Below are 13,705 nucleotides of genomic sequence, written 5' to 3'. Positions count from 1 at the left end.
ATTAATGTACACAGGAGTTTTTTTTTTTTACAAATATCACATAATTTTGAAATTGAATGAAACACAACTACTTACCTTTCCAACGGATTCCCATTTATTAAATTCTGTATACTAGAACCGGAGTAATAATTGATAATATGAGACACAACAGCAAAAACAAAAAAAAGATCTTTTAAAGAAAATTGTGACGTATAGGAACAAAACCAAAAACAGATTCTTGATCAGGAGACTCGACTCTACCAAACGTACCATGTGAGATCCGTGTGCCAAAAATTGTGTTGCATAGTGTATATAATACTTCCTTTGTATCAATAAAATAGTTGCATCTTTAGGAAAAAAGTCGGATCCCAAATTTTTCCATAAGCGTATATTTTTTTGATACAGAAGGAATAAAATAATATTCTCAAAGAAATTTTATCCAATTGGCGAAAAGAATTTTGAAGAACACGAATTTTGAAAATGAGAATAAATTTTAAACTGGTTAACAAAATAAACAATGTTGATAAGTTTTATAGTTTTATTTAATATATTTATACATATTATCCGTTACAATTAAAATCAAGATTAAATGTTATAGTACATTTAAAAATATATACATATATTTTAATAAAACTATTCAAAAATTATGTGAGAATCATAGAATGTATTTTTCAGTTTTTATGTACTCTATTTACATTGATTACAATAATTCTTTTACCAGGCAATTAGGTTTTATTATGAGTACTATTATATAATATTTTATTTAGAAAATTGTATTTCATTTATTATTTTTTTTTTAAATATAAATGAACTTTCATGGAAAAAGAATAATACATTTTTTGTTTTCCTCCGCGATTTTTAACCCATTATATAAGTCAAATTTTATTCAAAAGAGAAGGGCATTAGCAACCGGCAGTGTCCCTCGGATCGTCAGATAGTTTACATATTGATAGAACAAAATATAATTAACTTTTAAAAATCCTTCTCTACTTTTTACCATTTAATTCTTAAAAGAATACACTGCATTATCTCAGATCTAATTTATGTAACCAGTTTTCAGTGAAACACCTGATTAAAATTCGTGACGATCCGAGGTACGGAGTGCTTGTTTGCAATTACATCTATTTTTTTGCTAATTTCTCGTAGATAGTGAAAAAAAATAAATACACAGAAATGGTTAAATGGAGTATTAATATACCAATTAGCATATATAAATAATATCAAACAGATTTTTGTTGCTTATTTTAATCTAAATATGGAGCATGTTTCTTATCAATCATTCCGATCCTTGGTACCCTTCCCTTACATAAAATTATTTTTTCTTCAAGTGTCAAATTTAACAAATAAAATTAATACATTAAACGTAAGTGATCAAGAATTTGTAAATCATTTTGGATAATGCGTATGATGAGTATTATTCAATAAATTTTCATGGTAATTTTTTCATAAACCCTTCACTGAGAGAAATCCGAAAAAGTTAAAATAACATTCCGGAAATGTTAATTTTACCCTGCATTATTGATCCGAAATCGGTGTAAATATTACCCTATTTAGGTGTATTATGGGTTAAAGTAACCCTTTTTCATGTTAAAATTACCCTCAAAAAGGTTTAAAATTAACATTAAAAAATGTTGATATATTTTTACACCTAAAAAGTGTTAAAGTTACGAAGAAAAAAAGTTAATCGCACCTTTTTTTTTCAGTATTAGTAGATCCCATTTTTTTAAAACAATTTCAACAAATTTATAATTTTGCTTACATTAAAAAATTGCGATATTTTCTTTCTTGATTTTTTGTGTAGTTTTATTCTACATGTGTGAGTTCCTCAATTTAACAATCGTTATAACAGCTACATTCAGGGAAGCTAATGTGTGATGCACTTTCTACTGCGGGGTGCATGCAGAGGAATCATACTCAGTCCGCTCAATCCCAATATCAAGAAGTCACAAGAAAAACCTAAACAAATAAAAAAATATATATATTTAAAAGAAAATATGAATAATCAAATCTAAGTAAGATAACACAATGATTACAAATGCTTAGAAAATAAAATAAAAATCAACTATCTTTTCATCTCCATCCTTATCTTTTCTTTCTCTATATTTTTACTACAGTGCAAGTGGTGCAAAAAAATATAATTCCACCCCATAATCCTTAATGAAACTCAACAAAAAAGTCTCGAAAAGAATTTATAAATAGATCATAACGTTCTTCCATATTAATATAAAAGATCTACATTTTGATTTTTATTCTAAAAATTATTCTTAGATTTAAGAAACATTTAACACATGTGTTAATGTGCTGATTTTTTTAAACTAGTATTTCAAAAATTATCTTTTGGAATTGTCAAAAAAATTCAAACATTTTTTTTTATAAATAAAAAAGAAAACAAACAAGCATACTTAGTACATCTGTTAAGTATGATTTAAAATCTTATTTTTGTCAAAAAAAACTCATTTTTATAAAATAAAATCAAAAACGCACGTTCCAAAAAATTTGATTTTTTGAACTATTTGTAAGTATGGAGTAATATAATTCCTGAAAAAATGAACTTACAATCGAAAAATGCTGTAAAATTTTAATTATTAAAAAAAAAGTTAAACACAAAAGGCACAAAAGTGTAAGCTCTTCTTTTTAGGGAATGTAGTACTCTATGTCTGGTCAATAGTAAAAAAAGAAAATTTTTGAGAATAGCTTTTTCGGCTTTTTCGAGAAAAAAATTCTTTTGATTTTTCAATTAAAAAAAATCATGTCTGCCATGAAAAAAATTAAACATATATATAATACAAAATCGAGTATATCGTCAAAAATTTCCTTTTTAAAAAATTCTGACCTTTCTGCCTACAAGCATAGGGGATTTTTTTTTTTTTAAAAAGGCACTTTTTAAAGAAATTTCTCATAGTGTGTAGAGGTCATTAAAGAGAACAAATTTTCTTTTAAATAAAAAAAAGTAAGAAAAAATCTTAACCTGTGTCCGAGATAGAGAACTTTAAAATTTTCGTCCAAAATCTGAAGTGAGAAATGAAACGCGTGACGCCGACGCCATATGTGACACCCTGTATCTGGGACCTGGATTTTTTTGGCAAAATGAAAAAAATACGTTTAGGGTAAATGTCCTAATTCAAAACCATTTCCAAACGCTTTAACTTTGACAGAAAGTTCATCACATTAAGTTCATATTTTTTCTGAAGAGAATTACATAAATTTGCTCCTTGACTCTTCTAGAATGTTACTGTTTAGTGAAAATTATTTTAATATAATTTCAAAACTTCTTAAATACAAGAAAAAATACGCGAGCGTAAAATGCTTCTATTGGAAACATATTAATCCAAATGGAGACAAGGGAAAGTTTCTAATTGGAGATAAAGAGCGTAAGTGAAACCGCGACGAAAGGCTTCCAAAATCTTGTTGAGTTGCTCTTAAGTACAGGATTTGTTCTTATTCCTCGGTTTTTCTCCGTTCCAATTTAAAACAATAAAAAAATTTCTTCAAAAAAAATCATATTTCCGGGGTTTCTTATTGAAGCATTTGCGGACACTTCAGAAAAACCCTTTTTGTTCACGAAATAGGTAATTATTTCATTTTAAAAGTTCAGGTACCGTTAACAATAAAGATTAGCACTTGATTTAACTAAAATTATCCAGAAAAATCACATAAATGTTAAACAAAACGAATAAACAACACTCACTTTATTGTTTTTTTCATTGAAAAACATGGTCGATCGATGAAAAATTCGATGGTGAAAAGGTACACTTTTAATTTTTCTGAGAAATTAACAAATTAAAATTTTAAAATGGATTTTCGCTTTAATTGGAGCAAAATTAACTAAATAATGAAACTGTGGTATAGAAAGTATATAAATATAATAATTAGTACTGTATTTATCATGAAAACAATGACGTTTCCATTTGGAGTAGCGAAAAATTTCCATTTGGAGCAGGTTTTGAATTAGCTTCATTTACCCTATACTATTTTTGTGTGTATTTTAACATATGTAAAATAAAAAAAAAACATCTATAAGATCATTAAGGAGCGACTTTCGTTATTCTCGTCGGAATTGAGATTGATTGACCCTTAAGTATTTTACTTCTTTTTTTCAAAATGCTCAAAAGAAATAAGTTATCAATAATAATAATTATTATAAAATATAATAATAAAAAAAATTCATTTTTGACGAACATGAAAGTACTGAGAAATCTTTAATTTTCATATTCTTATTAAAAAATTTTCCTCATCCTGCCTGACTAAAAATATTTTCATATCTTAGTAAATTTATATTCCCAACAAAAAAATTATTTTTAGTTGTGTATTACTCATAAACTAAAAAAATAAGAGATTTTCCCATCATTGGTAGATTTTGTGTTAAATTTTCTCAACAAAACGCCATCTTTTTTAAACCATTTTCATGATTTTTTTTTTCAAAAAATTTCTCTTTTTCATGAATGATTTAAATTCGTTTTATAAAAAAAAACTTGAAAATACCAACATAGATTTTACAACACATGATCATTTAAAACAATTCTAAAAGATGTTCAAATGCTTGAATGTATTTTTTTGCATTATTTGGAAATAATCTTGAAGTTCATTAACTTATGTTTAAATACATAATAGCGCTTGGCACTTTAAAATGCCAAAAAAATATCTTGGATTAAGTTGAAAACTCGCTAACATTCACCATGAAAATTATTTAAATTAGGTGTTAGACCCTTACGCAGCTTCAGCATAAAGCGGTTAAAATTGTGCCCAAACCCTGGATTGAGCAAGCATAAAATGGTTGTGAAGAAAACCCAAACAATTTTAGCCTCAACAGGGAAGGATTGACTATAAAACCAGTGCAGCTTCAAAATAAAACAAACTAAAATAATGCTCCCAAGAAGCTACGTATCTTGAGAATTGGAAACACTTATCTGAGATTGAGATTGCTAAGATTGTGCTGAAAATACGCACAGTTCAAACTGAGATTAAATGCGCTTAAAAATTAGCACAATTCAATCATCAAACGGTTGAGATTCGCTTAAAAACACACACAGCTTAATCATAAAAGGGTGCAGATTATGCCTAAAAACGCGCACAGCTGAATCACAAAACGGTTAAGATTGTGCTTAAAATCACGCACAGTTGAATCATAAAACAGTTGAGATTGCGCTTAAAAATACGAAGAGCTCAATCATAAAACGGCTAAGAATTAGCTTAAAATCACGCACAGTCCAATCGTAAAACGACTAAGAATGCGCTTAAAATCACGCATAGTTCAGTCATAAAACGGTTAAGAATGCGCTTAAAATCACGCACAGTCCAATCATAAAACGAATAAGAATGCGATTAAAATCACGCACAGTCCAATCATAAAACGGCTAAGAACGCGCTTAAAATCACGCACAGTTCAAACATAAAACGGCTAAGAATGCGCTTAAAATCACGCACAGTTCAAACATAAAACGGCAAAGAATGCGCTTAAAATCACGCACAGCTAAATCAAAAAACAGTTAAGAATGCGCTCAAAAACGCGCACAGTCCAATCATAAAACGTCTAAGAATGCGCTTAAAATCACGCACAGCTAAATAAAAAAAACAGTTAAGAATGCGCTCAAAAACGCGCACAGTTCAATCATAAAACGACTAAGAATGCGCTTAAAATCACGCACAATCCAATTATAAAACGGCCAAGAATGCGCTTAAAATCACGCACAGTCCAATCATAAAACGGCTAAGAATGCGCTTAAAATCACGCACAATCCAATCATAAAACGAATAAGAATGCGCTTAAAATCACGCACAGTCCAATCATAAAACGACTAAGAATACGCTTAAAAACACGCACAGTTCAATCATAAAATGGTTGAGAATGCGCTTAAAAACGTTTTATGATTAAGCTAAAGGTGTTTTCAAGCGCATTTTTATTTATTTTTTATTTATTTTTTATTTATTTATTTATTTATTTATTGAAATACGCTCGAGTTCCTTTACAATATACCGCCCCACACGACAACGAGGATTCGAGATTTTTAACCGTTTTATGATTTAACTGCGTGTGATTTCAAACGCATTCTCAGCCATTTAATGACTCAGCTGTGCGCGTTTTTGAGCGCATTCTTATCCGTTTTATAATTCAACTGTGCGTGATTTTAAGCGTATAGTCAGCCGTTTTATAATTCAGCTTTGCGCGTTTATAAGCGCAATCTTAGACGTTTTATGATTTAGCTGTGCGTATTTTTAAGCGCATTCTTGTTTGTTTTATTATTCAGCTGTCCGCGATTTTAAGCACAATCTTAACCGTTTTATAATTGAGCTGTGGGCGTTTTTGAGCGCATTATTATCCGTTTTATGATTCAGCTGGGCGTGATTTTAAGCGCATTCTTAGCAGTTTTATGATTAGGCTGTGCGTGAATTTAAGCGCATTTTTATCAGTTTTATAATTGAGCTGTGCGTGCTTCTAAGCGCAATCTCAGCTGTTTCACGATTCAGCTGTGCGTATTTTTAAGCACATTCTTATCCGAATTATGATTGGGCTGTCCGTGATTTCAAGCGAAATCTTAACCGTTTTATGAATGAGGTGTGTGCGTTTCTAAGCGAAATCTTAACCGTTTTATGATTGAGCTGTGCGTATTTTTAAACTCATTCTTAGCCGTTTTATGATCCAACTGTGCGCGTTTTTAAGCCCATTCTTATCCGTTTTATGATTCAGCTGTGCGTAGTTTTAAGCGCAATCTGAGCCGTTTCATGATTGAACTGTGCGTGATTTGAAGCGCATTCTTAGCCAGTTTATGATTGGACTGTGCGTGATATTAGGCGCATTCTTAGCCGTTTTATGATTTAGCTGTGCGTATTTTTAAGCGCATTCTTATCCGTTTTATGGTTCAACTGTGCGTGATTTCAAGTGCATTCTTAGCCATTTTATGATTCAGCTGTGCGTAGTTTTAAGCGCAATCTGAGCCGTTTCATGATTGAACTGTGCGTGATTTGAAGCGCATTCTTAGCCATTTTATGATTCAGCTGTGCGCGTTTTTAAGCGCATTCTTATCCGTTTTATGATTGGACTGTGCGTGATTTTAAGCGCATTCTCAGCAGTTTCACGATTGAGCTGTGCATGCTTTTAAACGCAGTCTTGACTGTTTTATGAGTGAGCTGTGCGTGATTGTAAGCGCATTCTGAAACGTTTTATGATTGAACTGTTCGTGATCTCAAGCGCATTCTAAGCCGTTTTTTGATTGAGCTGTGCGTGATATTAAGAGCATTCTTATCCGTTTTATGATTGAGGTGTGCGAGTTTTTAAGCGCATTTTTATCCGTTTTATAATTGAGCTGTGTACGTTTTTAAACGCAATGTTAACCGTTTTATGATTTAGCTGTGTGTATTTTTAAGCACATTATTATGCGTTTTATGATTGAGCTGTGCGGATTTTTAAGCGTATTCTTATCCGTTTTATGATTGAGCTGTCCGTGATTTTAAGCACAATCTTAACCATTTTATAATTGAGCTGTGAGCGGTTTTAAGCGAAATCTTAACCGTTTTATGATTCAGCTCTGCGTATTTTAAGCACAATCTTATCCGTTTTGTGACTGAATTGTGCGTGTTTTTTTAGCGCAGTCTTAACCGTTTTATGTTTAAGCTCTGTGCCAATTTTCAATCATAGTCTCAACCGTGTTATTGTTGAGCTGTACGTGTTTTCAGCACATATTTAACCATTTTATGATTTGCAAAACTATTTTTGGCTAAGTTGATGAGGGAATTTTTTTAAAATAAAAATAAGGCAGTCAAGGATTTCTCAATAGTTTTACGTGCCAATGAAAACTTTTTTTTGTTAACATAAGCTTTTCCGTAACGGTTAAACCCCCCGAAGGTATTCAAATTGACATCATATACGTCACCAATGTAGCACTGGTTCTCTCTAAGAGCGCTCCTAGCGTTAGAAAGAGTACTAATCCCCGAGATCTCGTGTTAGATCGTCAGGAGGTGAAGACGCAGGCTAGGAGAATCCCTAGTGGCCATGGCACACATCCCCGTGTGTTATCTTTGCGCTATTAGTTTTTATTTACCTGACGGTTCTGATATTTTGTTATTAGGGTAAAATGCCGCTTTTGAATGCGGCAGGCTTTGAATTTTTTTCTCTTACTTCAGAAAGCAAAAATTCTATTCTGATAATCAAAGTTAATAGAAAATAGTTAGTTGTATTGACTATAGTTCAGATAATAGAATTTTTGCTTTGAAAAACAAGAGGAAAATTTAAATATTCAAAGGCTGTTTTTGTCTCGAAGACAGGCCACTTTCCTCTATATATATTTTTTAAATGAATAATATTGATAATTCATTTCTCTTGAGCAATTACAAAAAAAAAAAAAAATTAAAAATTTTTAACAGTAAATAAGTACGCTTAAAATAAATATTAAAAAGAAAATATTTTAGAAAAAAATAAAAAAAAAATATGATACACAATATATATTAGCTAAAATTGATCAAAATAAATTTCCAACTCTTCCAAGACTTGTTGGAGGATATTTTGAGTCACAATTGAACAAATAATATCTAATGATAAAATTCTAGGTCCATTTTAACACATTGCGCAATTTTTAAATGCTGGGTTTATTTTTTTTTTTTTTCAAACAATTGGCTTTAGCATCATGTTCAAAAGCCTTTTAGTATACGAAAACACTGTAGGGTTGACTAGGGTAAAATTAGCCACGTATAGTATTAGATACAGTAGGCTCTTGCAAATTCGGCTCTTGTAAGATCGGGCTACTTTTTAATTCGGGCAGCGGTTACATTTGAAAAAAGTTTGTTGTCATTTTTCAAATTTGAATCAAATATGCTAAAATTTGGCATGGTTTGTCTTAGTTTTGATGTGATTTTGCATTATTGAGAGATTTTCATGCAATTTACGTTATATATGAGTGTGTAAACTCAATATCTATATGCACATGAATAAAAAATCGTTGCATTTCAAAAAGTTTGTCGCCCGAATTTCTGTCTAATTCGGCTGACATTTCGGTCCCATATGCCCGAATTTGAGAGAGTCTACTGTAGTGGTATCTTATAGTTTGCCTTCGAAGGAATATTGAGGTAACCACTCTTTATTCTTTAATTCCCTTACTAATATTTAAATATCTCATTATCTCAACATTAAAAAATCTCAGCTTCATACAAACATTTTTTGTACAAATTATACGCAATCAAAAATTTCATTTGGTGCCTAATTCTACCCCCGTCTCCCCTAATGCGTTAAGCATTATTGATCTAGACAATTTATCGTGGTTAGCTATGACCTTTATTATGATTTCATTCTCCCAAAGTCTCAAAACTTAAACAGAGCCTTCAACAATAAAAAATTACAAAAATATTATTGGTCAATAATAAATAACGTAGCGCTAAATTTATTAACTGGAATTATAATAATTATAGCCAGTTTAGAAGACAAAATTCTATTACAGTTCTGGGAACACTCACTTAAGACTACAAAATCGAAATAGGGAAGACTAGGGCGAAACTTGTCAAAACGCATATTTAATTCTTTTACGAGCTCTGAGAAAACTTAAACGTTTTATAATGAGCATATTCTTATAAGAAATTTACTGCTCTACAACATTGCGGCAGAATATTTTTTTCGAATCATTTTCTAAAAGTAGATTTTGTGGAGATTCCCAAAATTGCTGGGGCAAATTTTGTCAGTCTTCGGATAATTTGTGACATTTTACTCTCGCAAACGTTAAAAATATCAAATACAGTAGACTCTCTCAAATTCGGGCATATGGGATCGAAATGTCAGCCGAATTAGACAGAAATTCGGGCGACAAACTTTTTGAAATGCAACGATTTTTTATTCATGTGCATATAGATATTTAGTTTACACACTCATATATAACGTAAATTGCATGAAAATCCATCAATAATGCAAAATCACATCAAAACTAAGACAAACCATGCCAAATTTGAGCATATTTGATTCATTTGATAATCATATTCAAACTTGAAAAAAGACAACAAACTTTTTTCAAATGTAACCGCTGCCCGAATTTAAAAGTAGCCCGATCTTAAAAGATCCGAATTTGCGAGAGTCTACTGTAGACATGTTTTTATAGGAAATCTCTACAACTTTTTCGAAGATAATTTTTGTCTATCTTAACGGGAAATGTGCTTAAATTGAGCTGATCAATATTGATATTTTCCGTAAGCCAAATATTCCAAAAATAGGGCTCAAAATTTCATTATTTTTTATTTTACATAATCCTTCCACGAATCCCTTCAAACTTTGTAACTTTAAGAAGGTTCATGACGGCTATCTATAATAAAAATTTCAAACCTCAGTCACTTTTATTTTACAAAATAGTGAATATTGAAATTTTCGTTTTGACAAATTTGCCCCAGTCTCCCCTATTTAGGTAGGCTTTTTATGTTGGTATAACATAATGGCAGTAAGATGATTACCAAAAGAGCTCTCTCCCTAAAGATAAATTCAGTTGTTTTTTAAGTGTGAATCCTTCATAATCACACCTATTTTTCTTGTAAAGCGAAAAATTTCAATTTTTTGCTTTACTTTATGGATAATGCTATTCTGATTCTTTGCATTGTTATCTTACGTGTTATCTTACTTATTTCATACTGAATTTATTTTCAAAACTTTTAAATGTTAAATTAGGAAAAGACTTACCGCGAAAATCCTTCGTCTGTACAAGCTATATTAGATCAGGCAGCAATCTAGTCGGTTGAAGAAAGAGGCAAACTCCAGTTGACTCAAATATACTATCTGCTATCTTAATAATACCGGAAATGATGCTGTGGATTGAAAATATTCATTTATTAGTAGTGGTCTTGTGCTAGGAAGCAAAATTTTCTAACAAAATAACAACATACCTGATAAAATTAAGTCTCCAGGTAGTCCCATCTGTTATCCAAGACACTCATTGCACTTTCATTCATCTCGGAAGTTTTGTTCTGAATGAGATGTCAGCTTAACATCTTACGAGATGTTCATCTGCGAGAAGTCCAACAAGAGATACACGTTTGATTATGTTCACGTGGTCAAGAATGGAGAATGGAGGGTCCAAATTTTGTCGGAAAGTCTTCAAAAATTGAAGACAGTTAATCGCATCCTCCTCACCGGAACATCCCTGCAGAATAACTTCCATGAACCTTGTCTTTGTGCTAAATTTCGTCCTTCCGGGCATTTTCAACAGAGCCACACAGCCAATGACTTGAATTCCTGGTTCTACACGAAGCATTGCCACAGAGGATTGCACTTGACATGAGTAGTGTAATCTTCTGGTCACAGGATCCGTCACGGATAAATAAATTCCAATAACATCTGATAATTCTTCTGGCATTTTGTTTCCTGTGAGAAGGGGAAGAGGACGGTGAATGTACCAGAATCATCAGTATTTCTTTCCTCTTTTGGTACTTCAATGGTAGTATCTTCCCTGATTTCTATCTGGGATTTCCGCTGTCTCTAGTTCCTTATAGAAATCTCTTGCAGATCATTTCAATATCAAATTTGAGGCTCCTGGACTATTTTGCACTTGGATGAGCACTCAATAGCAAACAACAATGTGCCCAGAAGCTTTCAAATAGTACATCTTCACTTCCTATTCATTCTGTTGGTTTCCCGGACGCACTTCATTCATGTATTTTGTGGTGATTGATGTCCAAAACATGTCTTAGAAAATCATTACTAAAACCACCAAAACACTTTTACACACATCACAGGGCGTTTGACTGGATTTGTTTTTAAATAAACGCTGCCCTGTGATAACTTTTGTCCACAAATATCTTAATAAATACCACTAATAACTCTGAAAACTACGATTTTTCTCAACAAAAACAATGTAAATGTAAACAAACAATGGCACATAACCTCACATTCACATGCTTTCTGTCCGGGAAGGAAAAATTGTTTTTTTTTTTAACATTTTCACTATTTCACTCACTACTCGTGCTTTTATTTGTATTAAAAAACTTAAATTTATCATATTTACACTTTTTTCTGCATATTTATAAATTAATTTGACCCAAGTGGATTACCGGTCGATTCAAATTCATTTGACAGCAGTCACAAGTTCATGTTTCAGACACAAGAGGCGCTCGTATGTGGCATTCTTCCGAGATTTCGGAGTGGCATCAAAGAGCTCCATATAAAAAAAAGAACTTGCCGGGGGGTTGTTGACAGCTGTCATCCAGAATCTAGATGACAGCTTATCATCCAGGTGCTCACATATCGCAGAGCTGATTGTAGTTCCTAATTTGTTCCATTTGGTTAGAAAATGCATTTCGTAGAGATTTTCAACATTCATCCTTGGAAAAAAAGAATACAAGAAACTGTATTTAAAATTTTATTTCATCTTAGACATAACGCCGTATAAATTTAAACACGCCTAGGTTTGGAACTTTGCTTGTATTTTACTTCTAAAACCTGTTGGGAAAAATGATTAATTAGAGTATCTGCATCGTACAGGAAACTTTAAAAATTACTAAAAATCTAAGCATCAAATCTTTAAATTCTTTTGTACTTTTCCTTTACTGGAAGACGGTAGGGGAAACTGGGGCACCACCAAACAGGGGTACCACCAAACACTGCGATTTTTTCAATAGGTATAAGACTTCAGAGAATGAGACTTACATGAAATCATAGATACTATAGGGATGCTTGTCCAGAGAAAGAATGATCCACATAATTCAAGTAGTTCAGTAATAAGAATCTTTTTTCGCAAAATTGTGAGATTTTGATAATTTTAGTCGTTTATATATCTACCTGGAAAATAAAACTGAAATAAGTTACATCAAATTTCACTACACCCATACTTTCCTACATGTTTTGGGATAATATTTATGTATCTACTAAAGAAATTAATGTTCACATTTTTTTAAAAGAATATAAAATCCATCACAAAACAGAGTTTGGGGCACCAAAAACAGGCAAATTTCTCACAATTGCAGATGTCGCGAGCGTAGCTTGAATGGCAAAATTTTTCCTCTTATCTTTCTTACTCTTCATCTCCCTCTTTGTTCGATTTCAGAAATTTATATCCATTCATGGGATTTTCATTCAAGACTCAAGAGAAATATAGTTTCAAGAACCCAATTTTGCATTAAATGATTCTTAATGATACTTTAATGATTTTAATCAAGGATTGACGAATGATTTCTGGAATTTATTACAAATAATCAGAAGAGCGCGCAAAATTTGAACTTTAGGTAAAATGTTTGCCACGATTTAGTGGCGCTGCTTTCCAGTCAGAAGTCGAATGTTGTCAAAATTATGAAAAATCCATTGAAAAATATGTTCGGTGTGCAGTGCATTAGTTTTTTGCTATTTTGGTCACTAATTCTAAATTTTGCAGTGCTTTTTTGAGAATTATTTACATTTTCAATACCTTCTTTATAATTAAGAGTTGTCGTGAATGCCCAAAATAACTTCAATGGGTGAGAAAAACAGGTGTTTTTTGGTGCCCCAGAAGGTGTTTATTGGTACCCCGGGTGGTTGGAAAAAAGCGAAAAATGCATGATGATACAATTTTCCTTTTTACGGAAAATTGAAGTGCTTTGCATCATCCTTGTATACATTAATATTCAGCCTATACCTAAGACTATAACATGGGGTAAGCAACATTTTTCTAAAATTCACAGTTTTCTTAGGAAATTCAGTCAAAATCGCATCTTTCAAAAGTGTTTAGTGGTACCCCAGTTTCCCCTATGTATCTTGGCTAAATAATTATTTTTGCTTTGGTCTTCAAAATTTTTA

The 13,705-nt window shown here is 31.6% G+C and overlaps 1 protein-coding gene and 1 long non-coding RNA gene across 4 annotated transcripts in view; one reads left to right on the top strand and one right to left on the bottom strand.

Annotated features, from left to right (window-relative positions):
• Window positions 1-13,705, top strand: part of LOC129807114 (GTPase-activating protein CdGAPr) — a 66,593-nt gene that overhangs the window by 39,062 nt on the left and 13,826 nt on the right. The gene's annotated exons all lie outside the window — the stretch shown is intronic.
• LOC129807123 (uncharacterized) lies at window positions 515-12,120 on the bottom strand. The gene is made up of 3 exons (XR_008752241.1): window positions 10,825-12,120; window positions 10,622-10,746; window positions 515-1,935 (listed from the first exon to the last, which is right to left on the bottom strand). It is a non-coding gene; the product is annotated as an uncharacterized LOC129807123 (long non-coding RNA).

Source organism: Phlebotomus papatasi, chromosome 3 (assembly GCF_024763615.1).
Source record: "Phlebotomus papatasi isolate M1 chromosome 3, Ppap_2.1, whole genome shotgun sequence".
Lineage (NCBI taxonomy): Eukaryota > Metazoa > Arthropoda > Insecta > Diptera > Psychodidae > Phlebotomus > Phlebotomus papatasi.
Note: the sequence above shows the minus strand (reverse complement) of the source record. Positions and strands in the feature narration are given on the sequence as shown.